The sequence below is a fragment of the Artemia franciscana genome, chromosome 7 (genome assembly GCF_032884065.1).
Source record: "Artemia franciscana chromosome 7, ASM3288406v1, whole genome shotgun sequence".
Taxonomy (NCBI): Eukaryota; Metazoa; Arthropoda; class Branchiopoda; order Anostraca; family Artemiidae; genus Artemia; species Artemia franciscana.
The window spans coordinates 40811317-40829924 of NC_088869.1; the positions used below are offsets into that span (position 1 = coordinate 40811317).

At 36.6% G+C, this 18608-nt stretch overlaps 1 protein-coding gene across 7 annotated transcripts in view; it reads right to left on the reverse strand.

Moving 5' to 3' along the window:
• LOC136029298 (serine/arginine repetitive matrix protein 2-like) overlaps window positions 1-18608 on the reverse strand; it is a 171331-nt gene that overhangs the window by 94411 nt on the left and 58312 nt on the right. For 5 of the 7 annotated variants that reach the window (XR_010618011.1, XM_065707563.1, XM_065707558.1 and 2 more), the window contains exon 1: window positions 14351-14462. The gene's annotated coding sequence lies outside the window, so the exon portion shown is untranslated. Of the gene's footprint in view, window positions 1-14320; window positions 14463-14533; window positions 14708-18608 lie in introns of those variants that run through there. The other 2 variants (XM_065707559.1, XM_065707560.1) reach the window with 2 other exon arrangements.

The window sequence follows — 18608 nt, forward strand, 5'->3', positions numbered from 1 at the left end:
AGGAGTATGGAATTTTGCCTTCTTTGTAAATGATCCTGAGCGAACGCTTTTGGACCGACTCGATTTTGTCACTAAGTTCATTTGAAAGTTGCGAATGCCAGACCGGACATGCATATTCCAATAACGGTCTGATAAAGGATAAGTAAACACGGAGGGAATGTATCTTAGGACAATTAAATTTGTTTAGTAGCTTAAAAATGGATAGTGAAACATTTGCTTGTTTAACAATGTTGGATACATGTGTTTCCCACTTAAGATCATTAGAAATTGTGACACCAAGAAGCTTAACATGTTTCACTAGCATTTCGCTTGGGATCGGATCGCAAAAAGCAGGAGTAGATTTCAAGAAGTTTATTGTCATTATCTGTGATTTAGTGGGATTTACTGTCATATTTAGATTCTTGGATTCATCCGAACATTGGGTTAGGATTTCAACGGGGTCACTTTTAATATTCCTATGACATACTTCAAGGATCGACAAGTCATCAACATATTTCCATCGTTGGGGGAACTCCTTGCCAATTTCGTTAATCATGACAAGAAATAATAGTGGTCCCAATAAGGTTCCTTGAGGTATTCCACAGTACCTAGGGAGGGGGTTAGAGAAGGTATTTTTGTATTTTACAACTTGTGATCTGTCTGAAAGGAACGATATAACAATATTTACTAAGAGTGGGTCAATTTCAAAGTTATCATGTAGTAAACGAATTAGGATAGTGTGGTCAACTAAGTCAAACGCTTTTTGGAAATCGACTAAAACCAGGTTTAGCCAAACATTTGGTTTCTCTAGTTCACTTAGGATCGTGTGAATCAAGTGTACAAGGTAATGGGTGGTGGAGGTTTTTCTTAAATTACCAAACTGTCGGATGTCAATGCGTGGTATAATTTTAATTTTAAGCCAGTCACAAAGGAACCCTTCGTAAAGCTTAGAAAAAACTGGAGTGAGTGTAATAGGACGTATGTTGGTTATAGTCAGACTGGAAGATTTCTTTGGGATGGGTGTTATAAAACCAAGTTTCCAGCAACTTGGGAATTTACCAGATTTTGTAATTTGGTTAAAAATATCAGATAAAGGTCCAGCAATTGTGTCTGAAAAGGCTTTAATCAAGTCAATTGGGATGTCTAATGGGCAAGTACTTGATTTTTTGAGCTTTTGGATTTTATTTATAATATCAGAGGGAGAAATTTGGGGGAAAGAGGTGGAGGGAGGAAAAGTTTGACCTGAGCCAGTGAAAGGGGGGAGACTTTGAACTATGGACGCAAGATGCAGGTTCAAATCGTTGGCTATCTTGGAAGGGGGCTCAGGGAGATGAAAATTAACTTCAACAGGGTTTTTTCCGCAAATCTCTTTGATTTTCCTGTACCATTGTTTGGGTTTGTTAGAATACAAATCCTTAACCTTACTATTGTAATACCCAGAAGCTGCCTTTCTCAATTTTCTCTTCAGGAACTTTCTTAGATCATTAGCCTGTGAGATATGTCCTTGCTTGAACAAATTGATTTTTTTCCTTATTAGTTTTTTAAAAGTCGCAGTAATGTAAGGTTTATCGGTAGAGCATATTTTAATTTTTTTCTCCGGAAAATGGGCTTCATAATTATTCCTCAATAAACTTTGGAGGGACAAAGCCTTGAAGTCGACATCATTTGTTTGGTACACAGGGGACCAATTTTCACTGGTGATCCAAGAGCCAAAATTGTAGAGTCCTGAGTCAATTAGAGGTCTAAAGACGGTTTCAGTAATAGTAAAGGAATGTTTAATTGTAGCTAGTGGAGATAGGAGTAGGCTAAAGTGGTAACTACCTCCGAGAGGGGGAAGAATGGTGACGGGTCTGTAGAAATTTGACATATTGGTGCATATTAAATCAAGAGTAGAATTGCCTTTGGTAGTAGGGACTTTTACAATTTGTTTTAGACTAAAAGTATTACATGTAGACTCAAGTTTTAATTCATTTGCATCACCTAAGAGGAAAATTCCAGCATTTGGGTATTTAGATAGTACATAGTCGGCACTACCATGCAATTTTTCAATAAAATTAATTTTTTCAGTCGCTCTCTGCCCAGGAGAGTAGTAAAAACAGCACAGGACAATCAAGTTGAAAGGACGTGGTAAGACTTTAGGTCGAACACAAACCCACAAAATTTCATCAAAGGGAGTAAGACAAGGAACTAATATTTCTGAAGGATAAAAATCATTACGGACAAAGAAAAGAATTCCACCCCCTTTCTTACCCAGAGGGTGGGTTTCGGGTCTGAGTTTAATAAACTGGGTGAAATTATTCATTTTTAACATGTGTGTATTTTGAGCGTGTACTTCAGTAATAGCGATTATGTCTGATCTATATATTTTAGAAAAGGAGTCTAATTCATTAAGTTTGTCAAAATTAAGACTTTCAGCGTTGCTTAACAAAAGTGTGGGAAATTTAAAACGACCTGCAAAGGTACCATTTTTACACTTAACTTTATTTAAATTACAAATGGGTACAGGGGGCGTGGTGGGATTCTTAGCGGGGGCCAGATTAATGTAGTCAGAACAGGGGACCAAATTTGGATAATTTAGTTTCAGCACGTGCCATCAAACCTGCTTCTTTTTCACTTGGCACAATAATCTCCCTGCATCAATTGCAGAGGGACTAGGTCAGTTTTTTTTCTTCTCACAAGTGCTTCTGAGTATTTGGAATGTCTTGCCTGCCTCTCTTTGTGTCAATTAACTGCTTCTTGTATGCAACACAGCAGATTGTAATTTTTTTTTTATTATTGTCACTATGTGCTTTAACCCCAGATTGTCTCATGTATGTTCTCAGCATCTTCTCATTTTTTCAAGTCAAATCTTGTTTTCTATACTAAAGTATGTGGGCAAATTTCACGTAATCATTTTTTTTCAGGTTTTTGGAATATTTATGTGCAGCTGCTCCTTGGTAGCATTGAGGAGGATTTAAAATGGCATTGTAGCCTCTATTAATTTCTTTGTGCATCTATAAAAAAACAACTTCATAGATTCTGCCCAGTGCATGTTATGATAAAGTTTTCAGGAAAATTACTACCACTGTCCTCTGTATATATATTAATTTTTCAGACATGTACTTCACAAGCTGTTATTCAGCATATAGTCCCATTCTTTTCCATAGTAGATCTGCATAGGTTTTTTTTTATGTAAGATTTCCTCGAGTCACAGAAAAGGTAAAAAAGATTCTGTTTTATAGTACAGTAAAATGAACAAAAACCAGATTTCCCATGCCAAGGCCCAGTGATGTGTTGCAACATCTGTGACCATTAGGTTACAGTTGAAGAAAAACTACAATGGCCCTCTGATGCAATTCAAATACTCAGAAGTGCAACAATATTAACAGTTCCTAGTTGAAAGATTCCACAAAATTTGATTGGCATCTAATCTTATGGACCTTCTTAGGTTCAAATGCTCTCAGATTTATATCAATGCAACCAGTAAAAGGAATTCAATGCTCTCAATCAAATACCATCTCCTATGTGAGATCTGAGATCTTTCTTCATCCCTATTCCTGGAAAAGAAGCATTCCCTGTCTTGCTTGTGGTAGCACTTGAGTAGATCTTTTATGAGCTCCCTAGCAAGGAGCAGAGCTGCAAAACAGGTCTGTAAGCTGAATTCAGGACGCAGTACTTTTCAAAGAACTGTAGCCTAGTAAACAAAGCAGTAATGGACAGACATTTCTGCCATTAAAGTGAGAAGTGAGGTTATCAGATGGCTGGGTGTGGAATTAACTAGGGTTTTGATTGACAAGGATTGTTCAAAAAGGGAAATACAGCCATTACAGAAAACTACTGTCCCATAAGTATGACTTCTGTTGTTGCTAAAATCCTGAAAAGAGTGGTAAATGACTGACATGAAATATCAAACTTAATGGTACAGTATCACCCAGCCAACATGGTTTACAACCAGGAAAGTCTGTAAAAACGAATTTTCTGGAAACTTATGATGTTATACCAGATGATTGATCAGGGCTTACATGTGGATGTCTTGTTGCTTAACCTTGCAAAAGCATTTGACAAAGTTCCACTTCCACAGTTGAACAAAACACTTATCTCATGTGGAATGGAATCAATACAGAGCTTGTGGGCTGGATCTCTGCTTTTCTTATAGATAGAACACAGAGAGTGAGGCTTTTTACTAAAGAAGGAGAACCAATCCTCTCTGAGAGATGTGGAGTCACCAGTGGTGTCCTGCAGGGTAGTGTTTTAGGACCTACCCTATTCAATATCTATATAAATGATTTTTTTTTTAATTAACTAAAAAACTTCTAACTTCCTATGCTGATGACTCAAAGCTGTTTGTTACAGTCCATCATGAGCCACTAGAAGCAGATCTTAACCATATTCAAAACTGGGCACCAACATGACACATGAACTTCAATATTGACAAATGTATATTATTCATTTTGCAAGTACAAGCCAGGTTTCAAGTATACTATGGTCAATCCACCTGTAAATAACATTCATGAGCTGCAAAGTGTGGATAAAGAAAGGCTCATGGAATCATTGTTGACCACCAGTGTAAATTCCATTCAAACTGCAAAAAGACTGTGTCTCATGGAAACTCTGTCTTAGCATTCTTAAAGAAACCTACATTCGGTTGGTCTCCCTTTGTTTTTGTGAGGTTGTACAAGGCCCTTGTCAGACCAGTGCTTGATTTTGGAATGTGCATAGCATCACCAGGATACAGGGGTGATGTAAAGCTACTGTGAATGATACAAAAGCAGTATCTAGGATAAGAGACAAGGCTTATGCTGAATGTTTAAAGCAGTCAATATGTTTACCAATGATGGATAGCTGATATACTTATGACATATAAGCTTACTTGACAATATGCCCCCTTACAATTAATGTGTGAACCCCCCCAACAATTAATGTGTGACCCCCCACACAATTCATTTGTCATGTTCCCAAAAAATTGGCACTGACAAGAAGGGGACATTCATAGAAGCTGTTCAAGCCATCTGTCAAAATTAAGCACCAACAACAGTTTTTCTCATGCAGTGCAGTAAACAACTAGAATAGTCTTTCAAATAAAACAGTCTCAGCACCCAATAATGAATTTTTCAAGAAGTCATTGGATGTTAAATGGAATGGTGTTCCCTTGGAGCACAAGTGGGGTGCATATATCACAATGGATCTTAATTTGCTCTGAAGTGCAAATTAAGGTAATTATTGTATGGATTATCTAAGGTAAAAAAAAATCTTAATGGCTTTCATCCCAATGAATTCAGTGACATACTGATTCGCTTTGGTCTAAGTGGAAAGGCAACAATCTCACAGGCTAAGATAAAAAAAAGAGGATCTTAGGGGCTTATAATTGTGATTGCAAAATCTATAGTTTTGGTATGTTTTGAGAACTTAGTGTGCATGAATACATTTTAAACTTAATTTTGAAGAGATGAAATCACTTAAATTAGGAAGAAATAAGGATGAAGAGGTAATATCAGATAACAACAAAAGTGACTAGATGGACAACTTCAATAGAATGGAAAAGGGGCAATAGGGACATTTTTATGATTTTGAAAAATTATTATTAATAGTCATTTCTAACAAACAATCAAAGAATGAAGCAGAAGTATTTTTGGGGTCTTTCAGGATTTCTTTTTTATTGGAATAAATAAAAAAATGAATGATTTTCTCTTCTTTCCTTGAATTATCTTGTAGACAGTATTTTGCATGTGTTTCTGTTGGTCAGTATCAGGTATGTTTCACACCTAGTAGCACTAACACTAAGCAAAAACCCTGAAAATTCAGCAATTATACAACTAATTCAGATGTGAGACTTGGCCCTTTGCACTAAGTTCAAGCAGCTAAATCTCTGGATATTTGTGGTTTCTCTAATTCAATGATGAAGGATTTGATCATTGTTATTTTGCAGCTTGGCAGCTCTTCATGATGTTTCTCTAAAGACATTTGTCCAGAAGAGTGATAAAATTAGTCATAAAACCAATTTATAAAACTGGTTCAGAATTAGTATTTTTTTTTTTTAATAGTCTAATAGTTTGAAACACTTTGACATCACTAACCTTCACTTAAGAATGAATCACTAGTATTATTTTACTCACCATGGCATAAAAAAGGTCATTCAATACACAGCTGGCTATCCACTATTTGATGGTAGTTCTATTGACTTCTCGCTTGATGGTTTTTGTTGTGTTTAGTGCTTTTATGCTTGCTGCTTATTATCTTATGATTGCTGTTTTCTTATGTAGTTTTGTTGCAGGTCGGTTGGCTTAATAAATTATTTGACTTGGTAACAAGACATGGTGTCAGAAGTTTCAGAAATGGACAATCTTCTTCCATGCCCATCATTCAACTGGGAATCAGCCAGTCTACAAGTATGGACAAAATTTGAGCAGCATGTAAATCTTATATTCAGCGGACCACTGAGTGGAAAGAATGCCAAACAACAATGGTCATACCTTCTTCTTTGGCTAGGGGAAAAAGGACGAGATGTCTTTAGTACTTGGACGTTAACATCAGAAGAAAAAGACAAACTTGATGTTTATCTTAAGAAATTTAAAGAGTACAATGCTCCTATGAACAATCCTATATTTGCTCGCTATAAATTCCATAAGCGGGATCAGTTGGAGCATGAATCAATTGAACATTACATTACAGCCCTCAAGGTGCTTGTCAAAGACTGTGAAAGACCAGAAAAGAAGTTAAGTGATGGCAGCAGTCCATGGACAATTTTGAGAAGGAGATGGTGAGAGACAGATTAATATGTGGACTGAAACAACATAGAATTCGAGAAAAACTATTATCTCAAGGTGGAACCCTTACTCTTGATACTACAGTGACAATTGCAAGAGCTTTTGAGACAACACAAGAGCAGCTCATATCCATGTCAGCCATGTCCTTGTCACCTACAACAGTAAAGAAGCCAAATGTAAAACAAGAATTAGACTATGTAAAAAGACAAAAGAAGTATGACCAACCCACAACAAGTAAGAAGTGTTACTTCTGTGGTGGGGCATATGACCCAAATCACAAATGTCCAGCAAAAGGGAAGTCTTGCTCCAAGTGCGGAAAGACAAATCATTTTGCTCATGTCTGCTGTAGCAAACCAGTAGATACTATTGATATGGAAGGAACAGATGGAAATCAAGAACAAGAAATTTATATTGATACATTACTTATTGGAGCCATAGCTGAGAAATCAAGCCAACCGACTGTGGCTATCAAACTGAATAATTCAGCATGGGAAACTCTATTCAAAATCGACACAGGAGCTGAAGCAAATGTTATCCCAAAATCTGTCTTTGACAGACTTAAACCCAAACCACAACTAAACAAGACAAGTCAGATCCTTGTAGCTTACGGAGGAACTCGCATTCCAATTGCGGGAGTATGCTCTTTAAATTGTAGACATAAAGGAATTATCAACAAAAGAATAGTTTCTTTGTAGTTGATACACAGTCGAACCCAATACTAGGATACAAAGCATCTGTAGAAATGGGGTTTGTGAAGGTAGCTACATCTATCTCTTCCTTATCTACAAAGAAGAGTGGTCTGAAGAACCCAATTCCCAAAGAGTTTGATGACGTCTTTGCTGGGATAGGTAAACTCCCAGGTAAAGTAGAGATCCATGTAGAAAAGAATGCAATCCCATCAGTTAATCCTGTCAGGAGAATACCTTTTGCCTTACATGAGAAGGTTAAAAGCGAACTCGAGCGCCTGAAAAAATTAGACATCATTGAAAGAGTAGTGACTCCAACCGAGTGGGTTAATTCAATCGTAGCCGTGGAAAAGTCAGACGGTTCGTTACGTTTATGCTTGGATCCAAGAGAGCTTAATAAGTCCATACAAAGGCCCTATTATCCAATGCCAACTTTTGAAGATATAGCAGCCAAAATTCATGGCCATAATAAGTTCTCTAAGCTTGATGCAACATCTGGGTATTTGATGCTGGCATTAACTGAGAAGTCTTCACTTGTCACAACTTTCAACACCCCATTTGGCAGGTATAAATACAAAAGAATGTCATTTGGATTAATATGTGCACAAGACGAATTCCAGCGAAAGATGGAAGAAACCTTAGGCAACTTGAAAGGCCTTGGCGTCATTGTTGACGATATCCTTATATCAGGAAAAGATGAAGAACATGATGAGAACTTAAGGAAAGTCCTAGAGAAGGCCAGGGAAGTTGGAGTAAGGTTTAATCCAGAAAAATGCATATTCGGATCAACAAGTGTGCCATATTTTGGACATCTAATAACTGCAGATGGTATCAAACCAGATCCTTCAAAAGTTCAAGCCATAATTGAGATGCCACATCCATCAAACAAAGACAAACTGGCCACATTCCTTGGAATGACAAACTTCCTTTCAAAATACATTCCAAACTTGTCATCTCTAAGCTATCCCCTCGGAGAGTTGGGAAAACAAACTGCCTTTGAATGGAACAATGAACATGCAACAGCAATGAATAGAATCAGAACTTTGATCTGTAATAACCTTGCAACCTTTGATACTAAGGCAAAATCTGTTGAGATGAAAACCAACGCTTCCAAGCATGGTCTCGGGGCAGAGTTGAGCATAGGTGGAAAAACTGTTGCTTTTGGATCAAGGGCTCTCACATCAACAGAACAAAACTATTCTCAGATTGAAAAAGAGCTATATGCTATCCTCTATGGCTGTAAAAAATTTCATCAATTTGTCTATGGGAGGAGAATCATTGCACATACAGATCATAAGCCACTGGAGGCTATATTGTCAAAACTACTAAGCCAAGCCCCTCCCAGGCTCCAAAGAATGATGATTCAGCTGCAGCCATATGATATTACGGTTCAATATGTTAGAGGAAAGGACTTACCAGTTGCAGACACACTGTCAAGACTGCATCCACCCCACTTTGATGAAGAATGCTCCCTGGAGATTGAATTCCATGTTCACTCAGTTATGAAAAGTATCCCAGTCAGTGATAAAAAGATGGGGATCATCTTAGAAGAAAATAAGAGAGACCCAAATATGATAGAACTTACCTCGGTCATACAAAAAGGATGGCCGAACCACCGACACCAATGTTCTGCTAGCATGCAACCTTACTGGAATGTTAGGGATGATTTGTCCAGCATTGATGGCATCATTTTAAAAGGAAATAGAGTTGTCATTCCAAGAGCATTACAAAGGGACATTCTGCAGCAATTGCACGTATCATACCTAGGGATGGAGAAAAGCAAGCAAAGAGCCAGAAGCTCCATTTACTGGCCAAATATGAATTCAGCTATAGAAGATCTGATCTGGAACTGTGAAGCTTGTGGGAAATTTTCCAGAAAAATCAGAAAGAACCACTGATATCAACACCAATCCCACAGTATCCTTGGGAATACCTGGGTATTGACCTTTACAAGATCAACAGAAGAGACTATATAGTAACCAGTGACTACTAAAGTGTTTCATAGAGATTGACCAAGTGGAACCAGCAACCTCTTCAGAAGTAATAAAGAAGCTCAAGACCCATTTTGCTAGATATGGTATTCCAGAAAAAATTCGGTCTGACAATGGACCACAGATTACATCTTATGAATTCCAGTCCTTTTTGCAGAAATGGGACATCCAGCATCTGACTTCAAGTCCGAATTTCCCACAGTCTAATGGCCATGCTGAGAAGGCCATGGATATAGCGAGTAGGATCATGCTAAAAGCTATAGAGTCCAATACAGACCCCTACCTTGGTCTTTTAGAATATTGGAATACTCCAGTAGATGGTGAGGCATCACCTGCCCAGCTTCTTATGAGTAGAAGTTTAAGATCCATCCTTCCATGTACTCAAAAGCAATTGGAGCCAAATACTGTTCCAAAGACAAAGTTCCTTGAAGCAAGAACTAGTCAACAAGAAAGGCAGAAGCAGAACTATAACAAGGCTGCTAAAGATCTAATAGAGTTGAAAGACAGCCAACCCATTGGGTCAAGCTGTCAAAGGAAGCTACATGTTGGATGAAAGGTGTAGTGACGTAATGCGTATCTCCAAGATCTTACCTTATACAAGCCAAAAATGGTAGATTTTATTGCAGAAATCAGGCCCAATGGAAACCACGGTCCAGTGCTGAAGGCAACAGTGCTCAACAATATTCAGGATTCACAGGGGATGAGGACCTTCCTGCAGAATTTCACCCTCCTGTGACTCAATCCTCTTCTCCAAAAAAGGCTGTTCCAAAGACTCCAGATAATCATAGTACTGGAGAAATCTTCCAAGACAGCCCAAACAGAACTCCAACACCCCCTCCAGCAGCAAACAGTGAAAGCAGAAACAGAGAGGATTATTCACGACCCTATGTAACAAGAACTGGTAGAGTGGTTAAGCCAAGGAAGATAATGGACATTTAAATTGGTAGTGTTTCTTTATTTGTGTGTGTGCTTTTATAGCACAATTATTATTGTGAAAGAAAGGAGATGTTGTGTTTAGTGCTTTTATGCTTATGCTTGCTGCTTATTATCTTATGATTGCTGTTTTCTTATGTAGTTTTGTTGCAGGTTGGTTGGCTTAATAAATTATTCAACTTGGTAATGACAGTTTTCTAAATACTGTCTTTACCATTAATCTTTCAAATGTATAAAATTTGTAAAATCAGGAACCATGTGACACCATGGTTTTCTAATCTTTTGTGTAACCAATAGGCAATGGCATATTTAAGATTTTTGTTTCAGGGTGGGGGGAGCTATCAGCTAAATGCTACCAGAAATCCAGAAACTTTCCAATACTAAACACACTACTTTCGAAGTTCCCTTTTCAGCTTATTTATGACTATGCAATTAAAATAATAATAATAATAATCCACTCAATTAATCAAATTGGCAAGCTCTGTCCTTGCCAATCCTTGAATCAAATACAGAAGACATAATCACCGTAAATACTCCCTATATTTCCATCAGTATTGATTTTCACTCATAATTTGGTAAAACATTGTTGATCAATGACATCATGATTGATAGACATCCCTTGACATCATGATTGATAGACAGGTGTGTGAGGTCATTCAACCTTCCCTCCCCTATCTAATTTTGGAGATATATTTTAAGCTGTTTTAGTGTTCTTACACTCTGCAAATGCTATGGTAGCAGGGAGGGTGAAAAATACAATCCAGAGTAAATGTATAGTTAGGAAAAATCAGTTGTTGCAGATACAAAGAGTTCTAGAAACTTTATCAGAATGATGAGACTTGCCTATAGACATCCTTTTGATTTACCAGACAGTCAGCTCAGCAAGAAGGATAGCCTGAGATAAATGGAGCTGCACACAGTTTTGCAGCTTTTTCACAACTTTGGCTAATATAGCATCATAATAAAACAAGGGAGCAGAAGTTGGATTTAAAATGTTTGTTCTTGATGGTTAAGAAATCTCATTTGGAGTTCTTCATATAACTGCTAGAGATATTGGGGAAAAACAAAGTCTTTCTAAAAAAGAGAAGTGACCAAAGAGGGGAATAACCTATCATGATTTATTGGTATTTGGGTGAGTGTCCCAACATTTCAGCCATCTCAGCTACTTTTCCACAAATAGAAGGAAAACTCACTTGTACAAGCTCTTGTAATGCAGATTTGCATTGACTGATATGTCTACAGCATTCAAGTATGTCTACAATTTCCTCCTGCAGAGAAACAGAGGCTGAAAGCACAAATAACCTTACTTTTCCAACAAGAATCAGAGAGAAAACGAAGCTGAACTCAGTTATGTATGCTATTAAAGAGTTGGCTTTCACAATTAGACCTGAATCTGACTAATTGTCAGCAAAGCTCTCCAGTGCTCTAACAACAATATAGGAAAGCTCCAGAAAAGTGACAACACTATCATATCTTTCCATCCAGTGTGTTGCAGAAGTGAAGGAGCTTTCGCTTGTTATAATGTGGCAGAAAGGATGATAGTGCATATCCTGGTATTCATTTTATTTGGGGGAAGAGGATAAAAACAACAATTTCTTGCAAGTATCCATATAGCATTTGAATGAAGTCTAGTCTAAAGGCCTTTACAATTACTACAAGTATTTTTTTTTGGCAAGCATCTATATAGCATTTGAATTAAGTCCAATTTAAAGTCCTTCACCAGAGCAAGGTTTAAACAATGCAAAGCACAATGCATTCAAATGGTAAGTAAATACTACTTTCACATCTCTACTTGACCACCCTTATAACTAACTGGACATGTTACTACCTTCATTAAAGCAAACTCCAACTAAATTGTTCATGTCTAATCAAAGCTCTAAGCGCAGTCTAATGAACTTTGCAAGACCTATACCTATTGAATCATTTGCAGCATTGAAGCACAAAAACCTTTGCTGAAGCAAAAACAGATGACAAGAACAAGTTGCATTTTTGAAGTTACACCACTTGTCTTATTGGACCATATTAACAAAATACTTTGCTTTTTTGGACTATGGAAAATTGTGTCATGATTGACACTGCCTATACTATTGATAAGATTGTTCTGCACTAGAAGAGGTACAAATTTAAATTTTTAATGCATGATTTGAAATGTTCCTGCAATGTTGACCTTTAAAGCAACATAATTTTCAGCAATGTTTCATAATTTATTTGATCCTTCACCTGAATACAAGAGGAAATATCACTCTTCTTTCTTTGCATGCTTTAGAAGAAAAGGCTGGGTTTCAAAACTAGGAAAATGAACCCAGGCTTCAGAAGAGATGACAAACATAATGCAACTATTGTTATCCTACAATCTGTTCTTTCATGCCTTGGCTCATTGACAATCCTCTTACCTCATTCAACAAGAATTTTATGGGGCATATTGTTGGTGAAATCATACAACAATTCTGTGAGATTTTTTTTGTTTTGTTTTTTCAGTTTGAGCCATGAGATTAGAAAGTTGACAAGGCAGGCATCTTAACTCTAGTTCTTACACCCCATCTTTCTCAAAAAATTAGATAGCCCTCCCTTTTCTAACTATTTTCAATTTCTGGAAAGAAAAACCAAATGAACTGAAAAAAAATCACGTATTCTAATGATATAAGCTTCTTTAAAAGAATGATTTTAAGCTTCTTTAAAAAAGTGCCTTAATCCAGCCAACAACTTTGTTGTTTGTTTCTGCAGCATGTAACTTGACAATCAGTCTCTTGTGGCAGACCCTATCAAAGGCTTTGGCCAGGTCAAAGAGGGCAACATCAACAGGAATTCCCTTGTCTATTAGATTTGTAACAAGATTGTAAGACTCCAGTATATTTGTGTCAACAGATCTAGCACTTCAGAAACCATGCTGAGAATGGTGAAGGATGCCATTCTTTTCAAGATGTTTAATAAAAGTGTAATTAATTATTTCTTCAATCACTTTGACAACAGAAGAGGTAATACTGGTTGGCCTGTAATTTGCAGCAGTTTCTTTTTCTCTTTTAGAAAACATGAGTTATGCATGCATTTTTCTAGTCCACTGGATGTTTTGTTGTGATGTTTTGACTGATTTTTGGATGATTATAGCTAATGGGGCAGCTAGGATATCTTTAGTATGATCAGGAAGCCAAGGATGAATATTGTCAAGACCCTTATTTAAATAGGCAGGGCTATAGGGGTAAATGCTTGTCTAAATTTAAATGTTGAAAAACCAAGTTCCTTAGAGTTTAGTTAATCATACCATACTAGTCTAGGCTAGTCCAAATAATCAGCCAATCTTAACCATATAAACCTATATAGCATACACCAGGTCCAAGATTAGAAACATACTGTCATGTTTTAAATGATATTTTAATGATTAGGTATGGTACTGTTTAAGTACTGGAATTCTTACCATGGCACTATTTCTATTTATTTAGCATGTTTCCTTTAGAAGTGGTCAGCCAAAAATCTTCACATTAGATTTGTAGCTAGACTATTCAATGAGTTTCTTTTCAATTACACATCTATCTGGCTACAAAATGTTGAAGTTAGCAAGGCATACTTTCTTAGATAATTTCTATCACTGGTCTTTCAGTCTACATTTAAAAAGAGTGTAATATGAGGAATCAATCAGCTCTTTTTATTTTACATTTCTTTCAAGAGCGTAATTCTACAATCTTGACACCAATTATCAGCATTTAACTATGTCTTTTGAAGGTGTCCATTTATTTAATGACCTGCTACTCTGAATATAGGTGCAAAAGATGGTCATCTAGTTAATATGTTTAGATTGCATCGTGCAACAAGATTGTCGTTACTTACTTGAAAAGCAAAAGTTAAGCTATTTCTCCCAAACACTGGTCTTTCCCCCTGGCCATATATCATTAGGCTATCTGACCTACCCCATGTCTAATTTTTGCAAGCCAAAAGAGGACTACTTAGATTTATGGTAATCTGTGTTATAGATTGTAAATCTAAAATATTCTACCAAAAACTACACTTGTAAGCTTAGGCTTACTTTTTCGATATAAATAATTATTTCTGCACAAAATTCTATTGTTGACAAATATTTATTCTTTTGCTCTCAAAACAGCATTTCAAGATCCTTAAAAATTGATAATTTGTTAGAGTTGTTTTGCAACTAACAATTCTAATCCTAACATCTCACTATAATCTTCACCTCAATTTATGAGAGACTCACTCTTTATTCCATTCTACGGTGTCTAAATTTGCTTCCTATCTTTTCTTACGGACTCCAATCCCTTTACGGCAGATCTCCATTTTGCTTTGCCCAGATGGATAATATTAATCACAAACAACGACAACCTTTCATCCGCAGCGCAGAACGTATAATACCCATTGTTTCGTTGCATCCCTAGAAAATAAGATAAAATGACATTTTAGTACAGCTTTGTGTTTGATTTATGGTCAATGGAACGCGTATCTGAAAGTGCGTAGACAATTCATTTGGAAAAAAATGGCTGTTAATCCTGGGTCTTTCGAGGTGTTCGTGCTGAACAAGTAACCCTCCTTTCTGGGTTATTATTCTGGGTCTCTTTTCACAGCTTATATTGTGTTTGTCTTAGTTCACAGATTTACCCTCCTATTTCTCAAAGTGTTTTTAACTGGGAAATAAATTTTACCATAGAGCGTATTCCGTCCCGGTATCTTTTTTTTCAATTTCATAACGTATGTAAACATAAATGACCGTAGATATGATATCATTTAGGACGAATATCCAATTGTCTCAGATAAAAAGAAGGCAGGTCTGTTTACCGATATCTTTAAAAATGATTGCTCAGATTTTCATCCCAGCCGACCTCCTTTTTGTAATCTCCCTCTTGCCTGTTCTTATAAGGGTACTCTGATGAAACCTTTTTCCCAAGATGGATTTTGTGTAGCACTTAATTCTTTTAATATCAAGTCTTCCCCATGTTATGATGGTATTTATATGAAGTGGATTCTTGAGTCCCCAAAGGTGGTTCATACAGCCCTCTTAAGTCTTTATAATCTTATTTGGTCAAGTCAAAAGTTCCCAGATGCTTGGAAGATTGCTCAGGTATTCCCAGCTTTAAAACCTTCTTATTCATCTAATGATCTTAAGTCTTACCGTCCTATATCGGTATTACCTTCCTTTAATAAAGTTCTGGAAAGGCTTGTCTTATCAAGAATTGAGTGGTTTGCCGAAGTCAACAATCTCCTTCCTAGTGAACAAACAGGTTTCAGAAAAGGACATAGCTCTTTAGACAACATTACCCGGCTAGACATTGATGTTTGTAACTCTCTTAAAATAAGACATGTCACAATGGCTGTTCTGTTTGACTGGTCGAATGCCTATGGAAATGTAGTCCACAATAAATTATTGGAAATCCTAATAAATCTTGATTTCTCGTATCTTTTTATAAGTTTTATAAAGTCTTTTCTAACTGATAGATATTTTTACGTTTAATTAAATCAGTCTAGAGGTGAGCAATGCCCCATTACGAGAGGACTTCCTCAAGGTGCAATATTGAGTCCTCTTCTATTCAACTTGTATGTTTCTGAATTTCAAGTATCTCATGCACCATTTGGCCTTTATGCAGATGATTTGATCATTTGGAAGTCGGGAAGGGATATTAGCCTTCTTCAAAGCGTTATTCAACAGGATATAAGTTTAGTCCAGAGATTCTCTTTAGCATTTGGCTTCCCAATCTCAATCAGTAAAACTAAATCAGTAAAAAGCCATTATATTTACTAATGGTACTCTAGATCCTCCTAATCCGCTGACAATTTTCTCAAGGGAGATCCCATATTGCAATTCAGTGAAGTTACTTGGTTTATTAATGGATTCTAAAATGCAGTGGCATGAACATATTAATTCTTTGAAATCTCTGATTATTCAGAGACTTTGTATTCTAAAAAGACTTGCTGGAAGTAAGTGGGGATGTCACCCAAAAATTATTTTGGATTTTTACAAATTATATATTCGTTCAAATATAGAATATGGGATTCAAATTTTTTCAGCTCGTCCTCCATCCTCATTCAAAATCCTTGAATCTTTACAAAATTCTGCTATTCGAATAGCTTTGGGTGTGCATAAGCATACTCCTCTGTCAAAGTTAAGAATACTGTCGGGATTGGTGTCCCTAAGTGAAAGAGCATCTAGTCTAAGGATAAAATATTTCTCGCAAATCCAAAGCATGCTGTATATGCACATACCTTTGCTGAGAAGTCAGCCTGTCCCAATGCCCATTCATCACGGAATCAGTTTCAACTGGAGGTCCCAAACTGGAATTAACATTCGCTTTATGCATATCCCTTTACTGAATCCCCCCAATGGGAAATGAGTCCTCCAAGCTGTCAAGTAGAACTTATCTCTATTAGTAAAGATTTGATTCCTAATTACGAGATCCAGACTATTTCGGCTGAACACATCCCAAAGGCTTACCCCAACTATAGAAAAATATATACAGATGGATCTGTCCAGAGGGAAAGAGCTGGAGCATGTATCCTATCCCTGAATTTGAACATTTATTCTCCTCTCCCATTGGGATCTTCTATCTTGTCAGCTGAATTATGTGCCATCCGCCTGGCCTTGGATGCACTTATAAATTATAACATGGAATCTGAAAATATACTCTGTCTCTCCGACTCTAAATCAGCATTACTACTGATCCAAAATATTAATAGGATTGCTAATGACAAAGATTTATATAATACAGCTTCTTAATCTTAAGATCAAAGAAAACTAAGGTTATTTTCAAAATGTTCCTAGTCATAAACGTATAAAATATAATGATATGGCTGATTCTCTAGCAGCAAAGGCTTCCATGTTATCTCCTAGTCCTTCCTCTGACCTCAATTCACGAGATATTATCAGGCAAAGATGCAAAGTTAATCACAGTAAATTAATGTTATCTCCATTTCATACATGATTAAATACAGTGCTATATTACCGGCTGAAATCAGGTGCCCTACTTCTAAATAGCTTGTTATTTAATTGGAAGCTACATCATTCCCCTTTATGCCGAATCTGCTTTTCAGCAGAGGAAACAATCCAGCATATTTTATTTGATTGTCAGACTCAGAGTGAGGAGACTGTTGCTCTTAAGCGTTTCTGCTCCTTGGCTAAGATTCCAAATACTTATACAGCTATCCTGAATTCTAACCTGCCATGGGAAATTGATCGTAAGATATTTAAGGCAGCAATTGATACCTTAAAGAAGAGAAATATTGTTTAATAAAGATTAAAGCTTGAAGAAGTCTATTTTTTAAAGGGACGCGATTTATCCATAGTTTTTGATTGTGCAGAAGAGAGCGGGAATGAGTAGGAAGAGCCGTATTGGTACCGGCCAGCCTAGTGCCTTAAACTGCTGGGGACAGGTAGCTCAGGTACTCGCACTTCCCACAATCAATAACAGTGTATTATTGTTCATAATCGTATATATCCATTGTTTGCAGACAGGAGGAAAATAGCGCTTCCAGTAGCTAGTTTTTCTGGAGAAGAAGTCAAAGAGGTGAAAGGACTTGTTGTTAGTCCATATACCTCCCTACAATTTTTGGAGCTGGAACTGGATAAATAAAGAGGCAAGATCAAACATCAGAATTTTGTCAAGAGCCTTGAAAAAATTATTTGGGCCAAGGCGTACAAGCTCTAGCTGAGGGAGTATTTTCCGAATCATGGTACTTCTTTATTGCTTAAAACGTTCTGTTCTTGTAGTGAACATTGTTGAAAATGTAAAGCAGGGCAACTTTAGATTTTAAAGTTTAGGGCTTGGTCGTACCCATCGTGTCCTGGCAAAAAAAGAAAGTCTGAAAAACTCTAGTTAGTTATGTGTTAAATTAGAACCGTCAACAACATAAATGAAAATTACTAATGCCAACGTTCAATCTAAAGGGGTTCAGCCAATCGAACTTGCACATCGAATCTTACGAAATAAAGAAAAAGTTGCAGTTACAATTATGCAGAATCAATTGTGATAGTTTAGTCAGTTATGTGTGTAATATGCCGTCATGTACCCAATGTTTAAAATCCGTTCATGATAAGAACTGTGTGTAAGGAGCAACTCTGTTCCATAGTAACTGGAACTAAAAAAAAATTTATCAGCAATAGATGCATCAAAAGAATTCCATTCTTCTGCTAATTCTAAATACACAAGGTTTATTAAGTTTAATATTATTCCTCAAGACCGGAGAGCCCGAAAAATATTGCATGATTTAAAAAAAGGGAGAAGCGCTTACAAACAGTTAAGAAATTTTAGTAAAAATTGCGAAATTACAGTTAGCGTATCAGAAAA